We start from the raw sequence: 20,237 nt of genomic DNA on the forward strand, positions 1-20,237 counted from the left end.
CAACCACAGGTTCAGTAAAAGTGACAGAAGAGGTATGTGTTGGAGGGTCACATCTGAGTCCAGCTCCATCACACTCAGGAGCACAAATTCCAAAGTAGGGCCCTCTGACATGGCACAGAACCCTAATCCATCTGCCATGACCATATACCCTGTGGATCTCCATAGACTTCAGGAGAACCAGCACCTAGGGTTGTATCTACTTTGGCTCTCTCTGGGGTCCTAGTTAGGTGTGCATAAGCGTGACCCCTCTGATGACTTTCTGATCCTTTTTGGAAGACTCTTAGCCATATAAAATCATTTGGTCTTTGACATTTCCCCCTTTTATTCAAGGTCAAAAAGCAGTTTTTAACACTTGATCCAATCTGTAGGCTGAGATATTCTGCTGGTCTGAGTTGACCCTTTCATCCAAGGTCTCTTTCTAGTTGCATCACCAGTTAGTGACTGGTAGTAATCCCTCGGCACTAGGGAGGCTTATCCCCAGGAGTCATGTGCCAGGTTGGGGGGGAAGGTAATGCATTTACATGCTGAGTTTGGCTTAGAGAGTAGGCCTTGATTTTGAGTGGTTGTCAATTTCCAGGGTGAAAATACTCCCACCTTAGTTGATTTCCAAGCTCCCAATGTGATAACCCTGGATGCAGAGCTGGGAAGAGCTGTGTGGCCACAAGCTATCATGTGAAGTTTCCACCGAACAGTGTAATAGACGTTAATAGCCTTGCAGATGTAGATAATGGTAACATCATTAAAAAGTCATGGGGTTTGAGTATTCATTACCTTTTTTTAAAAAAAAAATTATTGTGGTAACATATACATAACATAAAATTGGCCAACTTAACTACTCTTAAGTGTACAATTCAGTGGCAGTAATTACATTTACAGTGTTGTTACCATCACCATCTTTTATTACCAAAACTTTTTCAACATCTCCAACAGAAACTCCATACCCGTTAAGCAGTAACTCCCTACTCCTCTTTCCCCCAGCCCTTGGTAATCTCTAAATCTACTTTCTTTCTCTATGAATTTGCTTATTCTAGAAATTTCATATAAGTGGAATCATACGTAGTTGTCATTTAGCTTAAGGTTTTCTAGGTTCCCACATGTAGCCTGTACCAGAACCTCATTGCTTTCTAATGCTGAATAATATTCTATTGTATGATGTACCACATTTTGTTTATCCATTCATCTGTCTATGGACACTTGGGCTGTTTTCCTACCTTTATTTTTAATATAATTTACTTAATTCCAAGTTTATATAATTTACTTTTTTTTATTAACTGGCTAGAGCAATTCCTGACACTTTAACAATTGGCTCTTGTGAGTTGTCTCCAGCACACCACTTATAGAATGGTATAAATCTGTGTAAGTTAGGACTTTTTTGGTTGCAAATAACAAAAGCTTAACCTAAACTGGCCTAAGGCAAGAGGCATTATTTGCTTCACAAAATTTAAAAGGTACAGAAGGGTAGGGCAGGTCTGGCTTGGAGCCTATTCCCAATCTCTCAGTTTTTGTTTCCTCTGCATGTTGTCAAGATGGCGGCCCTCAGCCCAGGCCTCCCTCTACCAGGTTCAGGTTTGGCAGAGAAGAGGCTAGTGTTCTCATTGACCCTGACTGTGTTTGTGTCAACCTTGAGCCAGTCATGGAGGCAGGGGAAGAGGGATGATCTGATTGGTCAGTCTCACCTCTGCAGCTGGGTAGCATCCATTTCACTCTAGATTTGAGTGTGAGAATGGAGACTGGGTGATTCCTCAGAGGACGTCCCGATACAGTGACTAGAAGAGGGCAAATGGATGCCAGACAGCAAAGCCAATATCCGTGATAAGATATGCTCCCTGGATGGATGATATAGAGTGTTCCAGTTCAGTGAGGTCAATTCCCTGGTAGCCTTTCCAGGAATGGGATCGGCTAACTTGTTTTGTACGTAAGGGGAAAAAAAGTAGTGGAAAGGATGGAAAGCTTCGGGGCAGCCACAGTCCAAGGAGCTCCATGGTTCAGAGCTTTGCCCTTCCCCAGGGAGCACGCCTGTTGCAGGAATGGAGGACTGTGGGAATTTTATTCCCTGACGCTCGGGGTTCAAAATCTGGCTACTTGGGGGGAGCAGCTTGTGCCCTGAGAAAGAGTTTCACCAGGAGTATCCTGGGGTTCAGTGTGACCACTCCACCCCTTTTCCATCCCTTGAGATCCATCATCTTCAGGCCAAGAGAAGGTCCTAACCTTGATGGGCATGGAGTTGTGCAGGTGTCCAGAAAAATGGAGCGCGAACTGGAAGGGTTGCAAGGCCAATATCTCAACTAGGAAATTTTGAGATTGGCAGTGGGCAGGTGTCTATGCAGCATTTTATATAAACTTCTGAGGAAAAGGAGAGGAACTGTGATCAGAACCAGATGGTGGTTTATCTGTTCCAGATTAATGACGGGTTCCTCAGGGTCAGCCAGGGCCATGGGTAAAGGAGAGAATGCCAGTCTTCCTGTCCAGCAGCAATTCTTGAATCCTCCCTATCCCCAGAGGTCAATGAGAGATGGACTTGATGTTAGCCTTGCACTTTGAAGTGCTTGCGCCGAAGAGTAGGGACAGAAAGAAAGTATTATATGCTGAAAATCTGTATATGCTAGCTACTGTGCTAGATGCTTTCACAAATACCATCTCAGCTGATTACCTCAATTGCTCCTTGTGGTAATCAAGTATCCTCATTTTACAGAGGAGAAAACAGGCTCAGAGTCCAGATTACGTAGCTAGTAGTGGCAGAGCTAGAGAATAAGTCTGATCTTTCTAACTTCAATGACAACATCGATTATCACCAAAATACTATGAGCTGCATGTGCTGCAAACATTTTTGAACATCATTATACATGCAATCAATACTTGAGCTGCTCTTGAGGGCAGGTCTATCTTGTTCACAACAATTCTCCGTAAGGCTGGTGGTGTGAGTGGAAAAATACATTTATATATATATTTAATAACTCTAAGAGTAAGCATTTTATTTAATTCCTGCTTTTGAGATGAGAAAACTGAGCCTAGATAATTTAGGCAATTTTTGTGAACTCTTGCAGATGGTGATTATTATTTCAGCACAGGTCTGTGCACTCAAATTTGGCAATATCATTATTTAGTGTATCTTCTCTCTTGACCTCCCCTGGTGCTGCTCAGCTTGTCTACTCACTGGAAAGAAAGTGAGCTGTGTGTGGGCAGAGGAGGGACTTTTGGTGGGGGTGGAATTCATGTCAGTCTGGCCATCCTTATGGGGGTTGAGAGAAGCTGAGAGGTAGACCAGGAAGCTGGGTCCAGGCCTGTCCCCGTTTCAACTGGACTAATCTGTTTTATTTATTAGGATTTTAAGATTTATTTTTTGTTTTCAGATCTGGGATTTGTTGCTCTCAAGAGCAGACTTCATGTACAGAAAATACAATTCAGAGGTTCCTTTGGGTTTTTTAAATTAGCATTTGATTTATTAAAGCTATAAATTTATAAAACCTAGTTCTCCCTTAAGCTTGGAAGTTCAATTTACAAGTCTTATTCATTCCTACATTTTGGCAGTTATTTCTAAGAGGGTACTTGATAATCATTGGCCCCATTTCTAAATCTAAACACCTCTAAACATTTAAACTACATGTATAGATGGTACATCCTACTCTATTTTCAAAGCCTTTTACTATCTTAACAAATACCACCTCCCTAATTCTTAAGTAACTCATAAACTTAACAAAATAATTATAAATATGTCATTATATTATATTATAAATAATTATAATCATTTATAATTACATATTTATAATTGTTTCAGTGCTATAAATAAACTTGGTAAGATTAAATTTGTTCTCATAAACATTTCTATTCTGAATTCTAAATCTTCCCAGAGTTAAAAGATGCTTACCCGTTAAGAGAATAATGATATCGCTCCAAGCAACTTGGGGAGAATCCAGAGATCTGAGCTGGAATTTTAGCCTGCATTCTTGTCAATCCTCTTTTCCAGTCCACACCAGGAACTTCGGAACGAGCAGGTCACGTCTTGTTCACAAGCCTGTTACACGCTGGCATGGCTGCATATTTGTGCTCCACTGGTGTCTGCCCTGTTTGTCAGGACCTGCAGCACATGGGATGTCAAGAATTTGCTTACATCCATTTTATCGCACTTTTATCTCATCCCAGGCTGGTCACGGAACTTTGCAACCAGCTCCTACGTGACTTGACTCGATTGTGCTTTTATTTGTCTAGAACGTATTTTTTAATTTCCTTTCCATCCAGTTCGAAGGACCTTTGACCTTCTTTCCATATCTTCTTTCTGTAGTCTTTCTGACCAATAGGGCCGCCCAACTCATACGGTTATTAAAATGGTATCAGAGTGCATCCTGCAAATATCACAGCGTCTAAGGGCAAACCGACAATTTCATAGTGCTCTGCTGTTTATAATGACGTTTGCAAATGTACCACTGGTGGAGTTTTTAAGGGTTAGAAGAGAGAGCAAACCTGCTCTAAGCCAAGCCTTGTATGCATTGTTCCATTCGGTTCTCTGACACCAATTTCAAAGGGTTTATTTTTATCCCCATATTCAAATGAGGAAGCTGAGGCTCCCAGGGTTTTAGGTTTCTCATGGCAAATAAATGGTGGCTCTGGGACTAGATTTTAGAATTGTTTAACTGCAAGATTCACGATCATTCCACTAAGCTGGTTCCCACAGCATCGCAGGATTTATTACTACCTCATCTGAACAGGTGAGGACCCGTCTCCTCACCCCTTCACTCGGCCCACCCAAATTTTCTAGTGTGAAGCTGGTCTGTCCAGGAACTCACAAGCCTCAGAAGCACTAATCTGCAACCTGGTCCCTTCCCCTCATATTTTTGAAGCCTCCAAAAAATCCAATTGAGACGCCTCAAGATTTTTACGACAGCAGCACAGCCAGGGCAAGGGAACAGCTGCTGGTCAGTGTCCCCAGGTCCTGAGGGTTTGCGTGGGTTAGCCCGATCTCCCCAAAGTCCTAGCATGCCTTCAGCACCGCCTGGGAGAGCTCTGGGCTTCTCCCCTCCACCAGGAAGCTGAACAGTTCTGGGACATGAGAACTTTCTGCTTCCCACTCTCCTTCGCATTCTTTTATTTTTTTCCCACAATTAAATTTTATTTCACATCGATAGAAACCGTGAAAAAGATTTATGCTTTCCCACACTACAGCAAAACTTCTCAACGGAGTAAGATATCTTACCATAAATAAGATGTTGCTGATGTGTATGACTGAACATAGCCATTTATATTCCACAAAGTAAAGGACAATGCAAATGGAAACAATTAAAAATTTTTAAAAATCCAGACATAAACATATGGCTTAATTATTAACATTCTATATTGTACCCTGCCAAACTAGTTCCATTATCAATTAACACCCATTTATGAAGATACAGTCCCACCATTGTTTTGATCAGTTGTAATACAGCCAAAAAATTAACTTCAAAAATACCAAGCATACCCTTCAAGTAAATATTAAACTATGTGGTAATTATACCATATATATTGAGTTCTGACTAAACTTTATTACCCAGAAATTTGTTTTCAAATAATTTTATACCAGTAATCTGGAAGTTTTGAATACTTAAAGTAAAAAGATTGGTGTTTTTATGTTTGCATGAAAAGTAATTAAAAAATCATTGGAAGGGGAGTGGGTATAGTTCAGTGGTTGATTGCCTTCTTCACATGTATGAGGTTCTGGATTCAATCTCCAGTACCTCCTAAAAAAACCATTCATATAAAGTAAACCTTTCAAAGACAATCATTGGCAAATGAAAATAAAGCAAATATTTCTGATGGATCTAATTTTCCACAGTAGTTGGTTTCAAACATGAACAAAATAAGTAAACAAACTCTATGCTACAAGGATAATCATCTTAGACGAAATCATCTTAGAAATTACAATTTTTAGGATCAACTCAAATATTTCAGAACATCTAGAGTATGATCTAATCTTCCAGTTGATTGTAGAAAACTAACATCTCAGAATTAGTCCTATTACTGAACTGAAGATTCTAATAGCTGAGTAAGTCTGAATTTGAACTAAGATACAGTTCCTTTGCGTTCTTCTCCGTTCCTCCAGGTAAGGACTGCGCCCTCTGCCAAGTCCCAGGGTGGCTCCTGTCTCACCTCCTCTTGGGGAAGGGAGTGGAGCTGAAGTCCACGGGCTCTGAGCTGGGCAAGGTGAGGAGAGTCCATCCCCAGTGCACGGGCTGTGGTGGGGCAGACTTTCCCCCGGCTTCTCGCTTACCCTGAAGGGTTGCTCAAGAAGGAAGGAGGACGGTATTTGATGCTGGCAGCAGGAGGGAAGCCTCTACACCCATCATCCCACTTGTTGGGGGTTGCATCAGGCAGGGTGGGGCAGACTTGCAGCGGAGCTCCAAGCAGAGGCAGCACCTGAAGGACTCTGAAGTGGAGACCCAGGCCAGCTCCCAGTGGACTGGAGCCACATCGCAAGGGTCTTGGGACAGGGGCCAAGGGTCCTTGATTCTGACTAATTGTGTGGTTTGGGGCTGAACTCTGAATTGAGGTGTTCTTCCCCTATTATTTAGAATTTTTATTTTCTTCTTGGAAATGTTCTTTTTGATTTATTTAGACCTAGTTTTTAAAAATCAAGCAGATGTGGCTCAAGCAGTTGGGCACCCGCCTCCCATACGGGAGGTCCCGGGTTTGGTTCCTAGTGCCTCCTAAAGAAGAGCAGACACAAGCAGGCAGGTGAGAGAGTCATCTCGGGGGGTGGGGAGGAGTAAGAATAAATAAATAAAAAATCAAGGATCACTCCTGTACATACATAAAAAGAAATTATAAATGAGATAAACCGAGTAGGGTATTCCTAAAACGTCCTCACGTTCAGAGCCCTACTTTTCCGAGTTACTGTTTTCCCTGACACAACACTGTCCTGTGACATAAGGTTGTGCTGGCCTGTTGATAGTGTCACAGTGAAGGTGGGACCCAGATATGTCCAGTTTCTCCTTTTTCTCACAGACCCCACTGAGCCTTCTAAGACTGCAAGGCACTGCCCACCCAAGGAACAAAACCTGAATGGCAATGAAGGTCTCTCCTGGCTGTCAGCACTGCTAACTCTCATCAAGCTGAGAGCCCAAAGGTCATTAGAGTCCACGTCACCGGAGGCCTAAACGAAGGCGGCTGTTTTGGCTCCAAACCTTAATTTGGACCCAGCCTGCTTAAGGAACAGATTACCGTGGGAAACTGGGGGAAAGGGGGCACCTAAAAGGTAGTCACGTCCATCTTGCCCCATGAAATCCTTTGGGTTTTCTGGTTTCATCGTCTAAGAGTGAGCTCAGAGCACCTCAGGTGGTCATGGCTCTGGGACCCGCTCATCCTCTGGGACCTGGCACGGGTGCCGCAGGCCGGGCCAAGGACAACAGCTTGAGTCTCAATGGTGGGGCTGGGTCAGACAGAAGTGGTGATGGCTGAGAGGGCGTCGAGGTTCAGTGGGGCGCCACTGTTTTCTGGAGGAGGAAGGGCGGCTTGGCCTTATAGCCACATTCATCTCACAGACAAAGGAACCCGGTGCGATGCTTCGCCTCCCGCTCCCCGCCACGCCTTTCCTTATCATTTGCAGGATGCACCTTGGCCCACTTTCTCATCCCACCAGAGATAACCAGTGATCTCTTTCCTTTTCATTATGAGGATCAGACAGGCAAGCCGGGACTGGATGGGCAGAGCCTTTGCCCCAAATCAAGAATGGACTCAGGCTTCATAGTCTGGTGACGTTGAGGAACCTCGGCTAAGGTTTCTTGCAAAGTTCCCAGAAATAGCTGACAAACTTCTTAAGACAAGTGTAGGGGGATCCCCATTCAACTGTTCTTATCCGACACGTAAAACGGATTGGGCACCCTACAAGGTAAAATGAAATCAGTGCGTGTATATATATATGGCTGTGCTGCAAATCGGTTAAGACCACGGGCTCTGCAGCTGCAGAGATCGCTGTGTGAATCCCGGCTCTGCTTCTTACTCCGTGACGTTAGGCTCTATGCTCTCTGGAAACCTCAGTTCCCACTTTCAGAAGGAGCAGCTAACGATGCCTGCCTCCCGTGAGGGTTAAATGAGACATGCGCCTCTAACTGCTCAGCCCAGTGCCTGGTGCCTCTGAGGCACTCAGTGAGGGACTGCTGTTCTTGTTGCCTGCAGAGGGAAAGGGCAGGGGCAGATAGATGACTCAGAGCCGAGCTAAGCATCCAGGGAATGCCTGTTACAATCCATTGTCTTTTCCCCACAGCACATTTTACTGAGGTCTGTAAATCTTTTTTGAGGGGGGGTCTGTAAATCTTGACTCAGGGTAGTGTCTTGCTTAAAGCGCTATGATGAAGAAGGCACCAGTGGGGTGCTGTGAGGTGTGGTACCAACTAGGGCGAACGAGGCTCAGTTTACTAATTCTTTGCTAATTCACTCATCCAAAGGATGATTGTGACAGCCCCAATGGCAGGCATTTTCATCATGACAGCCCATTTGTCTTTTTGTTTCTGGTTAAAGATGTAAGCCTTTAGTTTTCAAATCTTCTCAGCATCTTCCAAGCTCTAATAGAAACCTGTGACTACAGTAATAATTATGTTTCTGGAAACACCAGCAGGAGCTGAATGCTGGTTTCTGTGGGAAAGCCTAGAATTTCTACTTAGTCCATCCATAAGGGGGAGTATTCCTGAGTTTATTAAACTCTTGTCTTTAGGGTGCTGGCGTTAGAGTCGTGGGTGGCAGCATGTAGCTTTAAGACCAAGGAATACAATGAGATGAAGCATTTCAATGTCAAATGGCCACTCTTTCCTAGGTAGAGTCTGCTGCTCAGAAATAATTTAGTCAGAAGAGAGCAACTGGAAATTCATATTGCGGTCATTCATTAACATTGAATTCCAATTTATTACAGTGACGGTCAAGGCTGTGCTAGAGACTAGGGTGCCTTATTTGAAAGCACCCACTTGTATTGCTCAACCCAAGAGCACAAAAAAGGCTTGGTTAAGAGCTAAAGAAAACAGACTCCAAGAAGGGCTGAGCATTCTTCATCCGAAAGCCAGGGAATGCCAGCTCGGGGAGGACCCTCGGAACTAAGCTAGGACCCGGGTCCAGAACGCTCATCGTGTGGATGGGAAAACTAAGATCCTGACGAGGGGAGCACTTGTGATCATGGGCAGCCAGGGCCCAGGTTTCTTGCCTGCTGCTCCAAGGCTCTGCGAGCTGGAAATCTGTCATCCCCTGTTTGGAGGTTGACTGCTGTTTACAAGGGCACAGGGGGTAAAAGTCCCTGACAAATGGAGCTTATGGTGTCAGGAGACAAGCCAGAATGTACACCTGGAGTAGGGACAGTGTTTGGAGCATGTGTAAGCTGCTATCCCTGTCCCTATATTCAGGCAGGAGAAGGAGAACTGTTTTTTTTTTTTTCTTCCTTTTTTAAATTATCTTTTTTTAAAAAAGATACATAGATTGCACAAAATGTTACATTAAAAAATATGAGGTTTCCATATACCCCCCTCCCCACATCCCCACTCCTCCCACATCGACAACTTCTTTCATCATTGTGGCACATTCATTGCATTTGATGAGTACAGTTTAGAGCACTGCTACACAGCATGGATTATAGTTCACATTGTAGTTTACACTCTCCCCCAGTCCATTAGTGGGTTATGGCAGGATATATAAAGTCCTGCATCTGTCCCTGCAATATCATTCAGGACAACTGCAAGTCCCAAAAATGCCCCCACATCTCATCTTTTGTTCCGCCTCTCCCTGCCTTCAGCAACTCCCGTGGCCACTGAAGGAGAACTGGTTTTTGAAGGCAGGGAAGGGAAGTGGGTGTGGCTCAAGTGATTGGGCTTCCATCGATACCCAGGGCCTCCTGGTGAAGGCGAGCTGGCCTGATCGGAGAGCTGGTCCACGCACTGCTGGCCCGTGTAGAAAGCTGGTGCGGCAAGATGACATGACAAAAAGAGATACAGAGAAGAGACAATGAGAGATGCAGCAGACCAGGGAGCTGGGGTGGTGCAAGAGTATGATCGCTTCTCTCCCACTCCAGAAGGTCCCAGGATCGGTTCTCGGTGCCACCTAAAGAGAAGACAAGCTGACACAGAAGAACACACAGTGAATGGACACAGAGAGCTGACAGTGAATGCAAAAACAATGGGGGTGGGGGAATAAATAAATAAATCTTAAAAAAAAAGGCAGGGAGACTTTACAGAGGTGAGATTTCAGGTGGGTCTGAAGGACATGTGTGCTTTGTATGGGAGGAGAGAGAGCCCAGAGGACCTTGCACAGGAGGAAAATGTGTGCACCTTCCGTAGTAAGTGCCGGGGAAGCTTTGAAGGGTTTTGATTTGGGAAGGGACACATGGTCCAAGTTTTACTACCTGAAGATTGATGTGGTAGTAGTATGAAGGAAAGGCAGAGAGGATTGAATGTAGAGGCTGGGAGACCAGCTAAAGAGACCTCAAGATCTGGGGCCAGCTCTGAGATAGGTCAACTGGAGAGGAAGAATCCACATGAGAGAGGTTTAGCCACAGCCTCTGGGAGAGTCGGGGCCCAGGAAAGGATGGAATCAAGGACAAGGCTGGAAATTGAGTTGACCAGTCATTCGTGGAAGACACGTGTTCTACTAGGGCCTTAGAAACTGCTCTCTACTTCCCTCCCTGGCTTTTCCTGCCATTTCCCATTAGCAAGTCATTCCCTTCTCCACTCTTGCATTCAACAAATGTTTTTTAAGCCCTATGGCAGGCGTTCCTCAGTCACCCCAGCCAGTCACCAACCCTACGTGAGGCTTCTGTTGTTTTCTTGGGTCTGCCGCGTGAACTCTTCATGGTCAGAACTGCTGGAGAGAACAGGGGTGAGATAAGAAGAACATTTTGTTTACTGAAAAGAAAAGAACCTGATTGTCTGGGGAGGGTGTTGAAAAGCCAGCAAGATTTCAAATGGGAGGAGGATCAAAGTGTCTATGGCAGGGAGAAGGCGGGTCCTGTGCACACAGAGGCTCTTGGGTCTCCGGGAGAATAAAAGGGCCCAGTGTGATGGCAACAAAGGGAATCTTTTGTGCTTTCACAGCAGGGGCCTGCAGGGATGGAGAGCAGCCTTGGCCCTGGGGAGGCCTCGGTGGCTCTGGGCTCTGGCTGCTGCCCCCAGGCCAGTGGAAGGACCTTGCGTCAACCATACCAGCATAGGAGCCGAGGGCTGCCTGTAGGAGGCGAGCCCAGGGGACCACAGCTCCTCCAGCAGACTGAAGGAGGCGAAGTCTGTGCTCCTGACCATTCTCCGCCCCCTCCTCAAGTCTCCTGCCCCCGCCCAGGCTGTGGATACCTTTGGTGCCATCTCCTCCGACCGTTGTGACTTACTGTGTGTATGCTGAAGGCTTGACTCTACCAACAACTAGGGCAAAAAGCTCAAAACACGCAGATCAACTAATCAATGGGTGGAAACTGCACTGAGAATTCTCTCTCACTGCCTCCAGGCTTAGCATAATGGTTCTGGGAAGCCAGGAGGTTGCAAAATTGTTTATTTTTCTGTCTCCTAATAATATCAAGCTAGAAAGAAGACTGGAGGGAGCTCCACAAGGAACTGGGTTCAGTAAAATTTTGGGAAACTTAGTTTGAAAAGTTTCTAAAATGTCCAACTACAGTGCTTGTGCGTGGATTGTCTCCTGTCCTCTCTGTAGTTGAGGGGGGGGGGCGGTTGGAATTGCAGAGAACTGCTCTGCCACTTTTCTTGTGTAACTTTGGGTAAATTACTGGCTGTTTCTGAACTTTTTTTTTTAAAGATTTATTTATTTATTTTCCCTCCCCCCCCACCCCGGTTGTCTGTTCTCTGTGTCTATTTGCTGCGTCTTATTTCTTTGTCCGCTTCTGTTGTTGTCAGTGGCACGGGAATCTGTGTTTCTTTTTGGTGCGTCATCTTGCTGTGTCAGCTCTCCATGTGGGCGGCGCCATTCCTGGGCAGGCTGCACTTTCTTTCGCACTGGGCGGCTCTCCTTACGGGGCGCACTCCTTGCACGTGGGGCTCCCCTACGCGGGGACACCCCTGCAAGGCAGGGCACTCCTTGCACACATCAGCACTGCGCATGGGCCAGCTCCACATGGGTCAAGGAGGCCCGGGGTTTGAACCGCGGACCTCCCATGTGGTAGATGGACACCCTAACCACTGGGCCAAGTCCGCTTCCCTGTTTCTGAACTTCTGTTCTTCATCTGTAACACAGGTACAATATCTACTCAACACAATTTTAAGGGAAGTAGATTTAGCACCGGCTCTGGTGGAAAGCAGGTGTTTAATAAGTGGAAGCTATTATTAGGATTAGCTCTAGGTTGGGTCAGCCCAGGATTAGGATTTAGTATTTAGTTCATTTGTCTACTCATAGTTGTTTCCTACACAGGCTTCTAGGATCAAGGAAAATCAATCTCAAAGAAATGTGACCCTCAGGGAAGAGACGACTCTATCTGGACATTGCCACGCTCAAGTTCATTGTGGAGGTCAGCTTCCTCACCATGTCCTTTGTGCCTGGGCATCCTGCACGCTTGCCCTGGAGACTTTATTGTAGGAAAGCCAAGGGCTGGGCAGTGTGTGCTCAGGGAAGTCAGAGCCCAGCAGGAAAGAGTCAGTGGATTACGCAAACTGCCAGCTGGGCCACCAGCAGAGCCAGGCATCCCGCCGCCCCTGCCCGCGCCTAACGATGAGTCCACTCCTGTCCCTGCATCTGGGCTGGACATCTCTGCAGCCAACGCAGTGACATCAGGGTTCGCGTTGAGCTTACTCTGCACTCTGGTTTGGTGTCAGATGAGGGGCCGGAGCTGCCCAGGGCAGTGCTTTGCCGAGGGGGTTTCTCCGTGCCCGGGGTGGGAACCAGCTGTCCCCTGGAGGCTCTGAGTTTTGGGAAGGCTCCCCTGTGGCCTGGGAAGGAAGAGCCTGGAAGCCCTGAAGAGGAAGGGAGAGAATGATTTATGAGCAAAACCTAAATGAGCAGAACTTGCCGGCCTGACCTCGGCACCAACCGAGGAGCGTGGGAGAGCATTCTGCAAATATTTCAGAGGCATCGATGCCAGAGAACTCGATGTTGAACCTGGAGTGGAAGGGAAAGGGGGGTGTGCAGGGCTGAGGCTTTTCCCAGAGCGAGCCGGAGGGTGGGCCCCCCTTGGGGACCTGCTGCCATTTCGGCATGTCCCCCTTGGCACAGAGTTTAAGGGCTGACAGATTCCCAGATGTAGAGCGTGGGGGCCAGGCAAACAGGCCCAGAGCACTTGCCTTTTCCTATCAAGAAATTGGGAGAAAGCATAATAAAAAGACAGGCAGTGAGCACAGAATAAACCGAAGAGCCCTGCACTCTCTTTTTCACGTCCAGTGCCTATGGGCTTTTGGAGGATCCGTGTTCTTTGTGGTTAGTCTCGGCTTGTTCCATCCTCCCCATGCCCCCTTCCCTGAAACGTCTTCTCGTTTCATCAAGCTGAACCCTTCACATCCTCCACAGCCCAGTCCAACCTTTACCCCTCCAGGAAGCTTATCTCCGTCTCAAATGGCACCTCTGGCCCTTACCCCTTCTCCCCACACCCCACCCCAAAACCACACACACACACTGACACCCACCCACCCACACACACTGGCACCCCCACCCACACACACTGACATCCACCCACACACACTGGCACCCCCACCCACACACACTGACACCCACCCACCCACACACACTGGCACCCCCCCACACACACACTGGTAACCCCCTGAGCACACCTTGCTAAATTGTAATATGCTCGAGCACACTCATGTTAGCTCTGAGCTGTCCTGTAGTAAAGAAATATTTTTAACCTTTGTTGCTCCAATTTTTTCCTAAATCTATTTGGTCATGAGGTCTGCCCTCTAGAATAGGTGTTACTTAGAGGCTTTTTTCATTTGGTGCATCCCAATTCCCCTCTAAGTACCTCGGAGGTAAAGCCTGCATGTTCTGTCTCTTCTGCAAGCCCCATAGTCCGTTTCAAACCATGTGAGCCCACACACGGTCTAATCCTCCCACTGTGAGGTCCCTAACCTAATCACATCAGCAGCGTCCTCTTTGCCTTTAAGGGGACAGTCACAGGTCTGGGGATTAGAATGTGGTCATCTTTGGGAGCCATCGTTCTGTCTGCTATAGGCATGATGACCAAGGATTTTTCTTTCTTTTCCAGCTGGCTGTGGGGACCCCCATACCCTGAGAGGTGTGGGTGGAGATGGGGTACTGGTACAACTGTGGTGGATGACAAGGCTTGAATCTCGGTCACCTGCTCATGCAGCTCACGCTCTCTGGTCCAGCTCAAGCCAATCCTGTCTTACCATGGACTGCTGCAAGGCATGATCGCCTCTGTGACTTGGAAGTTTGGACGGCACAGCTCAGAGCAGGCAACTCTAGATGCATGGCCACTCGGGGTTCCCCGGGCATGTTTTGTCTCTACCTGTGGCCCAGGAATATGCCAAGAACTGATTCAGCCTATGAATTTCTGCTGCAGAGCACAGTCCTGCCCCGGAATCTTGGAAGCCTGCGTTGTGATTCTCCCACTGGGGCTTGCCATGTCCTCCACTGCACCTGTCCCCACCACTACACCAACACCCCGACACCACAGGGCCTGCAGATCGTAAAGCCCGAGGGTCAGGCTTTTTGCATCATGACATGGACTTCCTACCAAGACTTTTCCTGCTTTGGGCCCTTCTTGAAGCTGGCAGCCTTTCTCATCTTCTGGTATGTGGAGTAGAGATATTTTTTTATAAGTATGTGTTGCCTCCAGAACCCAAAGGGGTAGGGATATAAGACAAGCAATTTTTTTGCTTTGGAAGGAGTATCCTCTCACCACCGGCCCCCTAAAAACATCACTAACACGGCTGATGCCGGAATCTTCATATCCCAGCTCTGAGCGTGTGTGGCTCACCAAAGGCTCCTGCCTGCTTAGCAAGGGAGTTGGATGCAGTGGATGGGCCGGGGGCTCTGGGAAGTCTGGGCAGCCCCGATCCCTTTGGACTATGTTATGATAGAGGAGGGAGAGTTATAGCCCCAATGCAAATGGTCAAGAATAGTGTCTGTCCCACCTAAATTCAAACCCTTTCCGGTCCTCTTCTTTAAAATTGTTTGGAAGAGCATCCATTCACAAAATCCTGAGGCCCGACTAACCTGCTTTAGCGACAATATTACTGTGCCACATATTTAGACCTGCAGCTGGTCTAGGCGTTCTCCAGGACACCTCAGTTTCTACAGGGGCCGATTAGTCAACTAAGTCAATGGAGATATTATAGGGACTACAAAACCTGAATCCCAGAGACCTTGTATCTTGGCTGGCGGTTGGGGCACTACAATTTGAGGCTTTCACTTAGCCTTTCCCACTACCCTGCCTCTAGCTCCTCTCCCACCAAAATAGAGACATCTCTATAATCCAAAAGACCCTTTAGATCCCAATGAATGCAAGAGAAACCGCTAGCTGAAAAGGATCTGGCTACAGAGCAGTTCCGAGGTGCACCCGGCACTGGGGAAGCTTTGCTTCAGCCTGACCTTGTGCCCGCACAGAGAAGCTCAGCTGATAAAGCTAGGTTACTAAAGCACCGGTGGCAATGGAAAAGAAGAAAGGTCTGCAGTGCAGGGCAGGGAAGGGGCATGGAGGCAGGGGTGACGAACTATTGATTTTGCAGTTAACAAGTGGCCCTGGGACCCCTTCTGTGAGGTTTTGTTAGGGCGCTCAGGCCATCCCTACAGAGCAATCCGAGCAGAAACCCCGCCCACCCTGCTGGGCAAGTGTCCCACTCTTCTCCCTCTCTGCTCCGGAATTCAGCCTCCCAGCCCGGCTTCTCTTGCTGGCCCCTTTCTCCCAGGGGCACGTGGGCTCTCTCGCTCTTTTCTGAGAGATTTCGTCTTCATTTCAGGTTTGGAAGCCCCTCCACATGACTCAGTCGGTTTCTTGAGAAGAGTGAGCTAATAGATGTGGAAGTGTTAGAGAAGAGGATTTATAAAATAATCGTGTATGAAGCATGGAATTCCCGTGTAATACCTAACCACCAGCGCCTTGCATTGGCTTGGAACACCTGTTACCATTGATGAGAGCACATTGCTATAACTGAGGGCTCCCTGTTTGTGTGGTGTAGTCCACAGACTAAAAAAAAAATTTATTCTGCTACCATATATACAATCCAGCATTTCCCCTTTTAATCAAATTTGTGTTAATTTCAGTGCTGTTAATTGCATTCACAATGTTGTGCTACACGTACTTTAAGCATGGTTGTTCTGTAAACCCACAACTCTAAAAAGGAAAAAGGCTTGGAGTCTGTAATCATTTTGACCTTAAGTATTCAAACTTTGGGGAAAATAACCCCAGGAAGCCATTACTTTTAAAGTGCTTCTGGCACAATAATGGAAATTCAGAAATTGTTCTCAGCCCTCAGTATGTAAACAAAGCACTATAACAATCTCACACACACACACACACACACACACACACACACACAAAAGGAGAAGGAGGAGAAGAAAAGGAGGAAGAGAAAACCAAAGCATTGTCCTGCCCCTGCCATTCCTAATGGCTTTGGAGATTATCTTGACAGAAAAAATAGGAGTATTTGGGGGCAAGGTGGGCAGGGAAGGAGACTTCTAATTTAGAAACGGCCCTTCCCCTGGGGACAACGGGGAGTCAGAATTTACCATGTCTGAAGTTGACAGCCTCTCCAAACTGAGGACCTTTCAACTCCCAGCTATGGAGGCTCAGGTAAAGGTTGAAGGTCAACTGCTGCCTGCCCCCTCGTCCTCTCTCCATCCGATGCTTGCTTCTCTTTGAAACTCAGCTTGTGCTCTGACCACTGGTTGAGTGCATCCTGGCATGGTGAGCTCACTTTATCTTGAAACAGAGCTCTCTCTCCTTGGCAGGCCTGTCAAAATGTTCTGCTCACACGGAGAGGGTCTGTCTCACCACGGCCATCCTCCACGATCCACAAAGTTAAAGAATCGTTAATGGGTTGGGAGGCAAAGGACCCGATGTGTGTTTAGGAAACGTGGAAGAAAGGATTTATAGCACTTTCCTGTTCAGAAGAAGGAGAGAAGGCGGAGGAGGGTGGGCGCTCCTGGGGAGACGCTCGGATGTCTGCGATCTGTTGGCTGTGCTCTGAGTCCCCCAGGACTGGTGAATGAGACACATTCATCCCAACGACCCTTTTAATAAATGGCAACCCCCCAGCAAGGGCTTGAATTTCCCCATAGGAGAGTTTCCAAGGCCTTGCCTTGGCTCTAAAACACAGTTATTCCCAAAGCTCAGAAAGCCAGAAAATGATGGAGGAGAAGGGAGACAAAGAGGGGAGCCAGTGGGAAGAAACAGAGGGAAGAGGAGAAGGGAGGAGAAGGGGAGGAGAGGAGGAGAGAGAGGCAGAGAAACACATAAAATCACAAGCATGTCATAGAATGGGTAGAGGCAGGGGGTATGCACAGAGAGGGAGAAATATGTGGAGAGAGAGAGTCGAGGAAATAGGAAAAGGTAACTTCCTACATCATGGCTCCCAAAAGCTGTGCTCCAAGTCCTACGTCGCTTCTTCTCCTGGGCAGCCTAACCCTCCTGAAAAAGTGGTGCCCAGACTGGATAACATGGGGCAGATGTACAGAGGTGGATGTGGAGAAAGTGTCTCTTCTGGACCAACATGACCCCGAGGCATGGACCCAAATGGGCCACACGCAGGGGCCATGACACTGAGCCACTGGGGCACTGTTGCTTGGGAATTGCCCAGCCTGGGCACATGTCACCAGCTGGATGTTATGCCACCACCTGGGCACCCACCACCAGCTGAGCTCCCGCCCCCACCTGGGTGCCCGTCACCAGTGGATGTTCTGTTACCTCCTGGGCATCTTCAACCAGCTGAGCTCCCGCCACCACCTTGGTGCCTGCCATCACCGGGATACCTGTCACCACCCAGAGGCCTGCCACCACCCGAGTGCTCATCATCACTGGGCACCCGTCGCCAGCTGAGCACCCTTCACTCCCTGGGTGCCCATCACCGCTTGTGTGCCCACAGTTTCCTGGGTACCTGTCACCACTTGAGCCCGTGTCCCCAGCTGGGTCTGTCATCACCTGGATGTTCTGTCACCATCGGGGTGCCCATCACCACCTGAGGGCACGTCACCACCTGGGACACCCATAACCTGCTGTGCACCTGCTCCCACCTTGGCCTCCCCTTGCCAGAAGAGAGGCTGACAGGTGTGGAAAGGCTGGGGCTTGCCTCCCCGGCGAGCCCTGGCAGCCGCCCTCTGTCCAGCTCTAAAATGCAGCCACGGCTGGACTCTTGGCGTGGCCGGTGGGGTGGGGCGGAGGGGGGCGTGCTGGGGGCGCATGTGTGCTCAAGCCCCAGAGCTCGTTCCATCTGGATCCACTTAGGTGATAAGAGCAGAGAGAAATTCCAGGCTCCCTGCCCTCTCCTCCGGCTTGGGAAGATAGCCTGGGGGGGGGGCACTGTAGGTTCCACAACAGGCTCCAACTTGGCTAGGAAGTGGATGGCGCTTTTAGTTTTGTTTTGTCATTTCCATCTGGAAACTTGTCTGCGAAAGCATTTTTCTAAACTCCAAAAAGCTGTGTGTGTGTATCGCCCGAATCCTCACCATAAGCCAAGGAAGCTTGCGGTTCCCGTTTTAAAAAGCAGGAGACAAGTGCGGAGTGAAAGAAAGGGCTGCGGAGTCGACTCCCAAGCCAGGCTCTTCCCACTCGAGGAGAACGGCCGCTCCTCTCCTGAAGGCTTCGGGCAGATGAGCGCTGGGGAGTGGGCAGCCGGCGGCCTTTCAGTCTCTCCGTCGTGTCCCCAGGGCCAGGGCTTTCTCCCGCATTGCTGTCCCTTCCCCCAGGTAAAGCAGCACAAGTCCAGGCTAAGAAGTCTGCTCCTGTGATGAGCACATCCGGACCCGTTTTTATAATCTGAGACGGTCTGCTGCTCGTGGGAGAATGCCAGGGCCGGGGGAGATACAACTCAGCCCAAATAAAAGTCTGCGGGGACACAACAGAGAGAACTCACCCTCAGACCCTCCTCGGCCCAGAGGGGCCCGAGCTTAGCCTGAAGCCTAGAAACTCAGAGCTCAGAGGTGGGTAGGACCAAACTAAACACGGAGAGTCTTTATTGAGCTCCTGCTTTGTGCAAGCGCTGGGCTGTTTGCTGCCGGAGGTAGAAGCTGAGCAACCAAGTTCCAGTTCCTGAGACACTCATGGTTTAGTAGAGAGGACAAGTGGCATGTAGACTGCCTGATACAGGAGCAGGCAAGAAATGGCTGGACTAGGTGCTGTGGGGAATCAGAGGTGTGGAGTTGGGCTGGGGAGAGAGAAATCAGGAAGAGCTTCACGGAGGAGGCGGTAGTCAGGAAGCCATGTTGGATCTATGTGGAGCTTCACAGTTTATAATCACACGATTAGGGTCTCGAGTAACCATGGTGGCGAGGGGGGGAAGCAAACATCACAAGTTGTTGGAGTTGAGTGTGAAGGGATGTAGCTTATTTGGGAAACAGCTTGACAAGGACTCAAATTTCTAGGAGTTTATCCTACAAACATCCTGCCACATATGGGCCAATACACATGAAAAACATGCTCACTATATCAATGCTAATAGCTACAGAAGATGGAAAACAACTGTAGGTCCAAGCAATGGAAAACCAGGCAGCCATTAAAAAGAATACGGTGGATTTTTATGTGTTGATATTGAAGGAAATCTCCCAGATATAATCTTAAGTAAAAAATAAAGCAAGGCAAAGAATGGTGTGTATAGTATACTCCCATTTGTGTTACAGTTGTGTGCCTAGGAACAAGAACGTTCTGGAAGGACACGTAAGGGAGCGTTAATAATGGTTGCTTCTGGGGAAGGAGACTGGGGTCTGGGGTGGAAGACTAACTTTTTTTATTTTTTAAAAGATTTACTTATTTATCTATATCTATTTATCTATTTAATCCCCCCCTCCCTTTGCAGCTTGTTCCTTTCTTTGCAGTCTCTTTTCTGTGTCCATTTGCTGCACATTTTTTCTGTATCTGCTTGTCTCCCTTTGTTGCCTCATCTTGCTGCGCCAGCTTTCTGCGGCGCACGGGCTGTCAGCTCTCTGTGTGTGCGGTGCCGCTCCTGGGCAGGCTGCGCTTTTTTCGCGCTGGGTGGCTCTCCTTACGGGGTGCACTCCTTGCGTGTGGGGGTCCCCTACGTGGGGGACACCCCTGCATGGCACGGCACTCCCTGCACGCATCAGCGCTGTGCATGGGCCAGCTCCACACGGGTCAGGAGGCCCTGGGTTTGGACCCTGGACTTCCCATGTGGTAG

The 20,237-nt window shown here is 48.0% G+C and overlaps 1 long non-coding RNA gene across 1 annotated transcript; it reads left to right on the plus strand.

Annotated features, from left to right (window-relative positions):
* The first annotated feature begins 12,336 nt into the window (after positions 1 to 12,336).
* On the plus strand, positions 12,337 to 19,688 carry LOC131276260 (uncharacterized). The gene is made up of 3 exons (XR_009183758.2): positions 12,337 to 12,448; positions 14,132 to 14,679; positions 15,849 to 19,688. It is a non-coding gene; the product is annotated as an uncharacterized lncRNA (long non-coding RNA).
* Positions 19,689 to 20,237: the final 549 nt, after the last annotated feature.

Source organism: Dasypus novemcinctus, chromosome 27 (genome assembly GCF_030445035.2).
Source record: "Dasypus novemcinctus isolate mDasNov1 chromosome 27, mDasNov1.1.hap2, whole genome shotgun sequence".
Taxonomy (NCBI): Eukaryota; Metazoa; Chordata; class Mammalia; order Cingulata; family Dasypodidae; genus Dasypus; species Dasypus novemcinctus.